We start from the raw sequence: 12,797 nt of genomic DNA, 5'->3' as shown, positions 1-12,797 counted from the left end.
ATCCGAATCCGGAATCCGCCAAAAATAAGAATCCGGAATCCGCAAGAATCCGGCACTTTTTTTGACGGATTCCTTCAGAATCCGGAATCCGGCCCAAAAATTCGACGGATTCCCATCCCTAGTTAATACAACTTCAAACTTTTTATACAAGAAAATATACATAGCAACAAAGAATGACCAATAAAATATTTAGTATAGTACTTAGAGTAGTGATCTTTATATATGTCTTAGTAGAATATATTAGGCATTGGATAGATATGATTGTGATAAAGAATTTTAATATTGACCTGACCGAACTTTTTTTATTTGACAATATCTAAAAAAGTTAGTGATTTGCAACATAAATTACATGAGAATGGTCTTTTATATATATTATATATATATTATATGTAGTATGGTTAGTTGGTATTTCCGCGTGAGATTATGTGTATATTGTAAGTAATCCGGACGGTTTTCTTTATTTTTTTAAAAAGAATCTATAGAAAACCTGTCCTATAATGAATCGGACGTTATTTTTTATGTTTTTTAAGTAACTTGTCCCAAGGGGAACCCCTGTTCAATTTTTTTATAACTCTTGTGAAATATGTGGAAAAAGATTCACTCCTATTGGTGTTTTGGCTATACATATTTGGAAAAAAATAGACCATTCTCATGTAATTTATGTGGCAAATCACATTAACTTTTTTAGATATTGTTAAATAAAAAAAGTTTGGTCTGGTCAATGTTAAAAATTCTTTAACATATAATCATATCTATCCAATGCCTAATATATTCTACTAAGACATATAAAAGTTCACTACTCTAAGTACCTTAACTCTTTAAATACACTTCGTAGAACTATCCCTTTGACTTTTTTTTCGAAATTTTTTTTGATAAAAAACATAAAAATACTACTAGAAAAAATACTTTTCATGACTTTTAAGGCCTGATCCTTAAAATTCAGGCAATTTTGAATAGATTTGGCCAAGAAAAAATTAGTTCTATTAGCAAAATTTCCTAAAAAAAATCAAGTTGAAAAAAAAGAAAAGTTTGGCAAAATCTGTGGTCGATTTTCCAGCTTCAAAAAAACTATGACATATTGATTTAATTACAGCATGCCCAAAAGGTTAAAGTTGCTAAATGTAATAAAGAGCATTCACAAAAAAATTTATGAAGATCGGAAAATTTCTTCTGCAAAAAAAAAAATTTTCAAAGTACGAGAAATTTGATTTATATAAAATTGAAAAAGTTAGTATAAAAAGTGAAAAAACCGAAATCACCCCGCTTCACTTTTAGTCGATTTAAGAAAAAACTATACAAGCTTTTTTAAAGTTTTAAACGGAAATTGGAAATTTGTAGGCAATTTAATAAGGAACAAATTTGATTTTATGTTTTTTTCTGTCAGTCGATTAGAACATGGAGAAAAATGTCATTTAATGAAGGTGGTCAAAAAAATACTGACTTCACCTCAAAACCGAGATCGCTCAAATTTACTTGAATTTATTTCAAATCTACTTGAATTTATATTTCAAATCTACTTGAATTTATTTCCTTTCAAAGAAAATTTTTGCTTAAAAACAAAAATTATAAATTAGGATATGAAAATTTAACAACATATCAATTCGACCCTGGATAAATGTCATACTTCGAATATAGAAAGAAAACTACCTGCAAATGAGGGCACTTCTAAAAGTGTTTGTTTTTTCAAATCCATATGTAATATATAATTCCTATACTTTACACTTACAACAAACACACCAAATCTTTAGACACACTTAAGTATTTCACCTCAACTTCATCTCACCTGTAGAGTTTACCTATAGGTGGGTAAAAAAAAAAAAAAAGAGATCGCCCCGCTTTACCCTAGCTTTTTAAATAAAATAGTAAAATTCAGATAAACATTCGAGAATTATTTTAGTATGATAAAAACTAAGTTTAGCAAGCCTTTCTCAATTCGATTATTAAGACTAGCGGCTACGCCCATAGAGGCCTCTAGTGGCACTTTAAATGTTTGGTTTCTTTGAAAAGTAATACGTTACCTATCTATGTTGCTTTCAAGTCTCTACGATACCTATCTATGTTGCCCTCAAGTCTCTGCGTAAATTTTTTTCTCTCGATTTTTTGTGATTTCTATTGGGAGGGTGGTTATAAACCTTCCCACGACCTATGAGAAGCTATCCTGTAAAGGAGAACCTGATCGGTTAAGCGGTTAGCGAGATCCTTCGGTACAAACATACAAACACACAGACAAACAGACAGACATCCTGTTACTTTAGTATAAGGATATCTAAGAAAACGAATAGAAGAAGTTTTATGTTTGCCTTTAAAGCCTCGATTTTAAATATTATTATATTCATTAAAGTTACTGCCAGATTAAGTAAGGGACTAAAATGCCTTTCATCTAATATTTAATTACATCTTAAAGCACATATTTCATATTGATTGTACATTTGATTGTTAAAGAGAAAAGGTTCCTTTAATCTAGGTATTAAACTCAACATAGATTAGAATGTATTACGATTAATTTACAAGGCCATACTTGCAATCAAAAACTAAACAACCTAAATCTAAATATGAAATTAATTTCATTTATAAATCAAACAAAATTAAGTTAAAGAACATATTTTGAATAAATGCAGGAGACTATCCGCAAAAAAAGTGTTAAACAAGTTGACAAAAATTAGATAGGTAGGTATAGAGTAAATACTAATTGGCCATTGGAATTTTGGACCAAAAGAATCAACTTTTATTTACTGACTGGCGTACTAACAGACATTGTTACCTAGTCATAGAATAGATTTGCTACTAAAGATAACTAAATACAAAACTAAACCATTTTTTTTATTTGCTTTGTAAAAGTAAGCTGAAGAAATAAGAAGGGAAATGTAAAAAAGTGAGATAAGAACATATGAGAAAGCAATTTCCTTCTTGAATACAAAGTATTTCTATCTACCTTCCCTCCGCCATTCAAGGTAAGCTATTTTAAGGTAAAGCATATTAGCTCGTTTGTCACAATTTACTTATGTAAATAGTTAAATTGATTCTATTGTTTAATTTTAATTTTACTTAATTATAGAAAAAATATTACTTTACTTTAATTATGAAAATAAATTTTTAAAAGACTTAGGTATTCCATATGACAAAGACAACAAGTTTCATTAGTTATTAAGTAAAAAAGGACATAAAAACGACATAAAAACAAAGGTTGCTAAAAAAAAGGGGGCGAAGGAAGCAAAATATGATTTTGTCTCCTGTATTGTCTAAAATTCTTTATCAGACAGGGAGGCTAAACAAAAATTTCTTACTCTTTTAAGACATTGAAACCCCCCCCCCCCCCCCAAGAAAGATCAAGGTCCATAAGGAAAGAGGGCCCTAAATTCTAAATGTTAAGGGTTAAAACTTAAAACCTTTTCACGGTTGAAATACCAAAAAGATTCGTTCCAACTTCCTACCCTCCTCAAGTTCCATTCAATCATCTGGGTAATTTTGACGAAATAAAATAATAAAATAAATAAAAAAAATCCAGAAGGCCTTATTTATTTGATAATGAAACTGAAGGTAAAATAAAAATGTAATACAGGTGCACAGACAATAGAAAATGTTCTTCACTCACTTATATTTCCAAATATAAAAGAAATCTAAAGTGCATTTTATTTTATTAGATACTAGCGGCTACGCCACTAGAGGCCTCCTGGGGAAGACCTCCCTCTACCCAATTTTAATACCTAAGTCATTTACCTATAAAACAAATTATAAAAAAATCTGTTGCTGTAGCAAATGTTTGATTTATTTAAAATCGATAATAGAATAAGCCTTCTTCAAACATTTGTTAAGTGTTTAAATTCTCGTTTATATATGACGGACAAGCTGCGATATTATTAGGAATTATATCTTCATACAATTGATTAAATTAATTGTTTAAGTAATACAATATACTTATCCTATTAATACTCCACACAACAAAAAATGATAGGTCAATTCTAGGTATCTTAAGAGATAGGACGAAAAAATGTACATCCGTGAAGAAAATAAATAAATTACCCATTACATAAATTAATATTAATGGTTAAAAAGTATATACACTGCGATTTTGAACCAACTATTCAAAAATTTTTAATAAGCACCAAAAGTTTTTAAGCCAACGAATAAGATAACATCTGAGTATCTCTCTTCGGTCAAACTAGATTACACGAGATGACTATTGATGCAGGTATACCATTCTGAAAAGGTGAAGTTAAAACAACTCAGCCTTATTACTGACCCTTGAGGCTAGAGGAGAATCCACAAGAAGCAAGATCATTTTTCTAAATCTTATGGACGGATGGGAAACCCTAATATTAGAATAGCTGCGCTATGCCAGTGAGAGAAGAGTCAATGGGGTGTTTATTACACAAGTCCTCAAAGTTTTACAATAATGTTTCATTATTCGTTGGCTTCACAACTTTGGGGACTTTCACTAAATATCAATTGTTAAGTGTAATAAGTTGAGTGTTGAACCGTTTCAACCACTAATTTCAATCTTCAGAAGGAGTAATTTTGTGTGTCATCATTGGGGATGTACATAAATTTATCGGCCATTGTCTTATCCCTTTAGATCCCTGGCGCTATGCTACTGATAATAAAATTACTAACCTGGTTGGGAGGAAAAATAAAGAAAATAATATCGGAGAAAAACAACTTCTCACATTATTTATACATCTGAAATTATATTAATAATGTTATTTCTAATAAAGTTATTAAAAAAGTTTTAAAATATTCTTGATTAGACTTCTAATTTTTGAGAAAAAGCGGGATTTGTATTTCAATGGTATTTTTTCAGTATCTTTTGCTATACTATAGTATTATAAAATTTAAATTTTTTATCGAGGAAAAAATCCAAAATATCAAAAATTACATTATCATTAGTAAAAAAGTAATAAAGAAAGATTAAAACTATATAAATAAAATACTGAACTGGTAAAAATAACACAAACAATGTGTCAAGAATTTAATTTTATGTAAATGGCAAGTAATTTCTCTTCAAATTCATTTCTATCTCAGACAGAATAATGCAATTTAGAGTTTGTGTACAAATGTTCCGCAATTTAAATTTTTAATTATTTTTTATGAAAATTAAATTTAAATGCATATTATTAGATTAATGAGAAAAAATAGAAAAGATGACAAAGCATCAATAGATTTTTATAGAAACAAGGATGATGACATTCATAAAAGCGAAGCTCTGAAACGGTAGGACAAACGAATATTAACACTCGTAGGGTGTCGGAACTGAATAAACACCTATAATATAAATTTATAAATATAAACAAAATTGTAAGTAAATTTGTTGCAAAACTGCAAATAACGATGAGACTTATCCGTTCTAGACGGACGTACCGACCATAATTATAGAAAAGCTTCGCTTGTAAAAGTATCGTATTTGAGAGCAGACATTTTTAAATTCAGAAATATCACTGCTTAAAAGGTAAATATAATTTTTTTAGGTTAACTTCATTAAGCTTTTAAAATTGATCAAAAAACTAGAAGGTTTTATTAATTTTTTTCTTCTCATTATAAGGCAGTTTAAAATATAAGTCTTTGTCTGTGTTAGAAATAAATTGTAAATGTTGTTATTATCACTATGTTAGAGTATATTAATATCACAGTTATGTATTAAAGCTAAATTATTATTATAATTAGGGCAAGATATTTAGGTTTTAAACCAAAAATCAACGTCATTTCTTTCTTCAATACTTTGAATTTATCGATCAAACAAATTGCTGTGTCGCAAGAAATAAGACAGTCAAGGGGTGCTTACCCCCCCCCCCCCTAATTTTTTTAAACCCCTTATCTAACCACCCTAAAAATTCTTTAAAAATACATAAGATTATCCCCCCTTCAACCTTTAAAACCCTATCAAAAAAGCTTAGACGTCCTTGACAGCAAGACTAACAAATAGTTTTGAAATGAAAAATGAGGTAAGGCCTAATGGTATATGCTGCTATCCCAGAGGCTGCTTGACCCCAGTTGTTTGTCCGCTAACAAAAGTCGAATTATTTTTTAGAAAGAAGAGACGGTGTATTTTCATCTAAATCCTGATTAAATTTTAGTTCATATAAAATAAAGATTAATAATTTTAATGAAATTTCCTTTACCCTGAAGTATACTAATACCAGAGAGGATTATTTTATAAAGAAAAAACTATTATGCCTCCAAATTTCTTCCTAACCAATAATAAAATTTACTTAAAAGTAACTATCCTGTTATTTCTATATTTGAAAAAGATTACATTATTGTGCTTTTTAGCAATAATGAACATCAAAAAAAGATGGAGGAAAAATTTAATTTAAACCTTATAAAATATGACTCCCTGATTCTAAGGTGAGGTAGATTAATAATAATTGTCATTTGTTTATAAGAATAAATGTATAAGGGAAGAGAAGCTATCACAATATTGCGTTAAGTTGTTTGTGAGTAAGATTCCAGTCAAAGGCGCTTATTAGGTCAAACTGTTTTTGAATATACGTTTAACTCAGGGCCGGGGTAGCCAGTCTAACCAACAATTCTACAAAAAAAATCACAAAATCTTGTGGGGTATTTGGTGGTTTGTTTTTGTCATGTAACTGAAGAAGAGTGGGAAAGAAGGGGAGGAAAAGGGGAAAGGGGTTGTGGAGAAATTTTCCTTTACAGTTGTTGTCAGAATATCATTTCCTGGTCCCTGCGTTTAACTATACTATACGTTTGGTCAAAATTAAGAACATTTAGACTTAATAAGCGCATTTGACTGAAAGCTTGCTCACAATTTTACGCATTATTGCGTAAGCTTCTATTCCCTTTAATAAACTTTACTACCTATGCATTACTATAATAAAATGGCAGTATAAAATCTAATCTATTTAAAATACTTTTAATCTAATGCGAAAACAAAATAAAGTCTTTTATCTATTTCGAAATGCAAATCTAATAACTTATATTAAACTTTTAACTTTGGTTAATTTCATTTAGAAGTTGAAATAAAAATTTTCTTTTGTGACTAATTTTCTTTGGAAGTTATGGAAGGCAAGAATAGAAAATTCCACTCAACAAATCTGTTTCTTTTCTTTTATTTCTTTCTTGAAATCCTAAAAAAACATATATTATATAAATATAATGTTACAAGGATAACACAATTAATTATAAATTAATTTTGAAAGCAATTTCATTATTTGCTGTTTAGTGGTCATCAAATGCTACCCGAAAGTCAAAAATACACTAATAAATGAAAGATGCTCTTCCAAATGTAAACAAGGATGACAAAATCCATGAAGCAAAGACAAATAATGGATGAGAATACGGAAAAGGTGATTTAAAAAGCAGATGCTTAAATCAAGAATGAATTAATTGAAAAAATCACGAAGCCTTTTACATATATTTTTTTAGCCTGACTGACATACTGATGGACCAAGTAAATAACATACTGGACACAGGATATCATAACAAAAACCATTCATCTTGAATAGCAACCGAGAAATTCATATTTCTCCCGAAGCGTTACTAACTACAAACGGACGGACAGACAAAGAGAATCATTGAGTAGTTCGCTACTAAAAAAAGTTTTATCACAAATACTTTTACAGCATGGCATATCGACCTTTTCAGACCAATATTCATAACGGAATTCAATTCTTTTGTGCATAATTTGCTTTGCCTTTAAGAGACTATTTTATAACAAACTCTCCCCCCCCCCCCTTCCATCAGCAAATAAACTTTACTGTAACAAATTCTCTGCTATCTGTATATCAAGGTGTGCAATCACTTCCCCAAAAGACCTAATGGCAAACTGCAGTTTGTTTGTGCTGAGGTAATAATTTGTGGAGTGTTTCGGTATGTATTTCTTGTATTCCCTGGCAAGTTCGAACCCATTAATCCCTTTGTCCTTACACCAAATTTCCCCAGAGAATGAGTGTGTTACGCGGCATTCCTAACTATCTCTGCGCGGCGCGTGGCTTGTAAACGAACAAAAGAGACGCGCACTTTTCCTTTGATAAGTCCCACGTGAGGAGCTACGTGAATGAAAATAATGTATTGCTTGAATATACATGCGCTCTGATGTGTGGAATATCTCAAATAAGCCTTCCTGCTTAGTTTGACATCATATGTGGTAAGAATTTATCTTTTAATTCTTGAAAATAAGCGTAGAATGGTACAATTTTATGAAGAAATTTAAATCATTAATTTTTCAACAAATAGACCATTTAACTGCTAAGTTTTGATATACGAATATTTACTTTTATATTATTGATCATTTTATTCTAAAATTATCAATTTCTGATGCGATTTAATATGATTCGTGCCAATTTAAAGTTTTTTAGAAAATTCATATTTTTTATTAAATTTAAATCACGCAACCTCGATGTTACAAAAATAATAACTATTAATTTTATGTAATTAATTCTTATATTTTTGTTTTAGACTTACTGTTTTCATGGTAATAAATACACATTCGTAAACTTCACTATGTTGGTCATTCGGAGGGCTTCGAGATAAGATTTCGAGAACGGCTAGGCATTGCGTTCCGAAACAATGAAAACAAGACAGAACAGATGCAGCTAAGAAGAATCTGTGAAGTTTTTGTGAATGTGTTGGTTGTGATACCTTAACACACATTATTATAGTCGTAATCAGTACAGTTAACTTTAGTGACAATCATGGGTCCTAAAAAGAATAAAGGTGAACAATTGAGTAAGCGGCTGCGTCCAGCCGTTGATGCCCTAACCAGTGAGCTAAGTAGAGTGATGAAGTTGGTCAGTGATACTTCAGAACTTGATGTTAGACATCTCACTAAGGAGTCAATCCTTGTCCACGACAAGTTCGAAACGTTCGACAGCATCATGGGCGGTTTTAGCAAGCTTGGGTTGAGAATCCAAGAGCTTGATGAGTTTAGTGACATTTATTCTGATATAGTTACTGTGCAAAAAGACTATAGTGCCTTGAAAGATGCTCTTGATGCTATAGAAGAGCTTAGTGACATTCAAAGTGTTGTTGATGTAGTTGGTGATAATTTGCCTAACCATCAGGCTGAACTATATGATCGATGCTTAAAGATCGTGAAAGTTATTAAAGGGCCATATTTTCCCTTGCCTGATTCAATTATAAACACTTTGTCTGCATTGATGAAAAAATTGGCTGAGGTTAAGCTTGAACCTGTGAAGCCACCCACGACGACGGCGGGTGCCTCGACAGCATCGCCATTTGTGTCACCGTTTGGCACACCACAGTTCGGCGCCGGTTCTATGTTCACGCCAGGATATATGAATCGTGTCGACGAACGTCTTCTTCCCAGCTTTGACGGCCAAGAAGCAGCCTACGTAAGTTTCAAAGACAATTTTAAAAAGCTTACTGTAGGACAGGACCCGTCATATTTACAGTTATTGTTGAGCAGTGAGAAGGTCTGTAAAAATAAAGAGCTGAGACTTCAATTGATTCAGATTCAATCGCATGAATCTCAGTGGGCTTACCTTGACGCGCGTTTCAAGTCGAAGACACGTCAGATGCTCTGCCTTTTCAACCAATGGGAGAAGAAGTCTAAACCGTCGGACTCCAACCAGATTGTGACTGTGTTAGCAGAGTTTGGTGGTGCAGTTAGCCAGCTGGAGCAGCTGACTAAAGATGATGAAGATGATGAGGTTACCACAAGCCAGTGGTTGACCGTGATACTTCTGGAGATGTTATCCAAGAAGTTGCCCCGAGATTTTCAAGATAAGCTTAATTTAGCATTGGGCTCGATGGATGTCCCAAATCTGCCAAAGTTGATGCAGATTATCGAGGAGCAGAGGGGCGCTATTTTAATGAGGTGTTCAACTGATATGGACACCCCCTCTAAGAAGAAGGGTAATCCTGCGACAGCAGCTGCCGCCGTAGGTAAACCTGGTAAATCTAAGATGAAGCAGTCATGTTTTGTTAATGGCTGTGATGACATGCACTTACTTTACAAGTGCCCAAAATTTCATGACCTGTCAGTGCCAGACAGGAAGAGTGTTGTGGAGAGTGCTGGATGCTGTTGGCTTTGTTTGCAGAAAGGGCATAAATTTGTGGATTGCCCGAAGGCAGATGTAATAGGCGGATGCAAAGTGGATAATTGTGGTATGACCCATAACAACCTTCTCCATGAGAGTGTTGATATGGCTGCCGCCGTCTATGAAGCACATACTTCCCCTGAGGCGAACCTAATGTTAATGTTACAACAATTAGACGTCGTTAATATTAATCGCCAGAAGGTCCCAGTGACCGCCATGTGGGATACTGGTTTAACTACCTCAATGGTAACCCAGTCACTTGTTAATAAACTTCAGTTACCTTTTACTGGACGTTCAGCAAGAATTTCTCTAGCTGACGGTGAAGTTAAATGTCTCCCGACGGTCAAGCTATGTTTAGTTGATCGACACAAGAAGTATCACATGTTAGAACCTGTGGTAGTGCCTCTCATTGGTCCAAAAGAGGCGATCTGCTCCATGAATCCTGTGGAGGCAGCTGTTTTGTTTGATATGAAACCTGAAGATTTTACTTTGGTTAATGGGCAGGTGGATTTGCTCATTGGGCACCTCTGCCCGTCGATGTTTCCCTACTCTGAACGCTCAGTAGGTGAAACCATGCTTTACTCCAGCCTGTTTGGATCTGGATATTTTGCTGTTAGTGCTAATGGATTAGCAAAGAGTAGGTATGTTGTCTGCTCAGATTTCGAGTTGGAAAGTGAAGCTATAGGGTTTTTAAAACCAGAAAGCTCAGATGTTCAGCCGCAGCCGACTGTTGGTGCTGCTTGTGATGCTATTATTGAACCTGTTGGTTCTGCTTATAACGCTGCTGATGAACCTTTTGGTTCTGCTAGTGCTGCAGCCGTTGACAACATGGCTACGGCGGGTGTTGCCGTAGTTATTACTGATAATGATGTTAGTTGTGCTGCAGTTAATCCTGATGAGATTGGTAACGATACTGTAGCCGTTGATAACACTGTTACGGCGGGTGTTGAGCCGTTGAATGATTCGGTTCCAGCCGGACAAGAGCCGACGGGAGTTTCGGTTCCGGCTGGACAAGAGCCGATCAGAGTTTTGGTTCCAGCTGGACAAGAGCCGACGGGAGTTTCGGTTCCAGCTGGTACAAAATTGAAAAAAATTGAAAAAAAAATTTCTAAGAGGATAACGCCTTGTAAGCAAATCTAAGATTTTCTTTCATTCCGGAGGCAGAGATTTTTAACAATTCATGTACAAAAGTTTTTCTTTCACTCCGGGAGCTGGGATTCCTATTAATCCACGCGTAAAGATTTTTTTCATTCCGAGAGCAGAGATTCGTAGTAATATACGTACCTAGCGATTTCGGACAATTTTAAACCTTGAGAAAATACTTTTAGCAATTATTTTCCTAGGTACATATATTTTCGTTCATGTTTAAGCATTTATAATAATGAACACGATGTATGGTATTATTAAAATATTGATTATTATTTTATGTAAATGCCACAGAATTAATTTAAGATAAACTATGCATATTTTAAATTAACTCTAACTTCATTTTTATCGCATATATTAAAATTGAAGCAGTATTTTTTTTTAAAAAATGGGTAATTTCACCATTTCTTAAGATTTATAAGTAACGCAATTGTTGATACAATTTCGTTTAAACTTTCAAATCTATGCAAGATTTTTTTCATTTGAAATGCAAACTTAAGTTTTTTATACGTTTACGCAAGTTCTTTCAATGATTTAAGTCTTTCCGGGACCAGGGATTTTTTTTCGCGAAAAATTTCCTAGGTACCTACGCAGATATAAACATTCTTATCCTTGTTGGATTGAAATTTGATATGATAAGAAATTAACAAAATGAGATTTTTACATCATTTAAATATTTCTTTATGATTTATTACAATCACATAAATAATTTAATATTACATGCATATTAAAATTATTACTATTTACCTTTTAACCGATGTACCTAAAGAAAAAATGCAGATTTTTTTCGCCTTGAATTAAGTAGATTCTTTGAGTATCGTAGAATTAAGCTTAATAAGACCGCTTTACGGCGTACCTTAGCTCTGTTTCCTCGGCCAGGCATGCCGCAAAACGGCAAAACTAAAGCATAAGATAATTTATTTTAATTTCGATGTGCTTTGATTGATGATTTTAAAAGTTTCTTTGAATTATTTCATGATTCTTTTTATTTTAATTTGATTTAAACATCACTAATTATGTTTATTTTCAGTTGATGCAGCCCTGCGCCAGAAATCCTGTTGGAAATTATGCAGTATCAAAAGTTGTGATGGAAAGACATAACGTCCGACAGGATAGCTGGAACATGGCATTTATTAATATTTGATGGATTTGTTAGTTTGTATCTTGAGGGATTCATTCTGACTGAGGCCCCAAATTGCCTTAATTATGACTGTTTGAATATGTATAAGTTGCTTTCTTCTTAAAACAGAGAGAAATTGCAAATTCAGCATTTAGAGAAGTTCCTTTCTTATATTGAGCTTTTGTTTTATTTTGGTAAATTTAATTTGCATATTTCAATTGCAATTTTAATTTTACGCAATTTTGATTCACGAAGATTTAAAATTATGAAATTTTAATTTTCCGAAGTTTGATGATTTTTTTTACAGTCATATTTTATTTAGATTTAAGTATCTATTTTATTAAAACATGTTTAGATTTAAGGATCTTACTTATCTTATCTGAAAAATGTTTAGATGTAAGCAAGTATTTTTCCGTCGGAGAAAAATTCTAATTATTGAGAAGTTTTTTATGCAATTTTACTTTTCTTTTCTAGCAAAAAGATTTAGTAGAAAAAATGTCATTATTTAATCTTTCTTT

At 32.4% G+C, this 12,797-nt stretch overlaps 2 protein-coding genes across 8 annotated transcripts in view; both read right to left on the bottom strand.

Annotated features, from left to right (window-relative positions):
* mats (MOB kinase activator-like 1) overlaps positions 1 to 4,680 on the bottom strand; it is a 29,912-nt gene extending 25,232 nt beyond the window's left edge. For all 7 annotated transcript variants that reach the window (XR_013883289.1, XR_013883290.1, XR_013883292.1 and 4 more), the window contains exon 1: positions 4,612 to 4,680. The gene's annotated coding sequence lies outside the window, so the exon portion shown is untranslated. The remainder of the gene's footprint in view (positions 1 to 4,611) is intronic.
* A 1,874-nt stretch (positions 4,681 to 6,554) lies between these two features.
* The window catches only part of Eogt (EGF-domain O-GlcNAc transferase), a 32,204-nt gene continuing 25,961 nt past the window's right edge, over positions 6,555 to 12,797 (bottom strand). Inside the window, exon 18 of the mRNA XM_080174774.1 lies at positions 6,555 to 7,079. The gene's annotated coding sequence lies outside the window, so the exon portion shown is untranslated. The remainder of the gene's footprint in view (positions 7,080 to 12,797) is intronic.

This window comes from Acartia tonsa, chromosome 10 (genome assembly GCF_053477335.1).
Source record: "Acartia tonsa isolate MP-2025a chromosome 10, ASM5347733v1, whole genome shotgun sequence".
NCBI classification, from domain to species: Eukaryota; Metazoa; Arthropoda; class Copepoda; order Calanoida; family Acartiidae; genus Acartia; species Acartia tonsa.
Note: the sequence above shows the minus strand (reverse complement) of the source record. Positions and strands in the feature narration are given on the sequence as shown.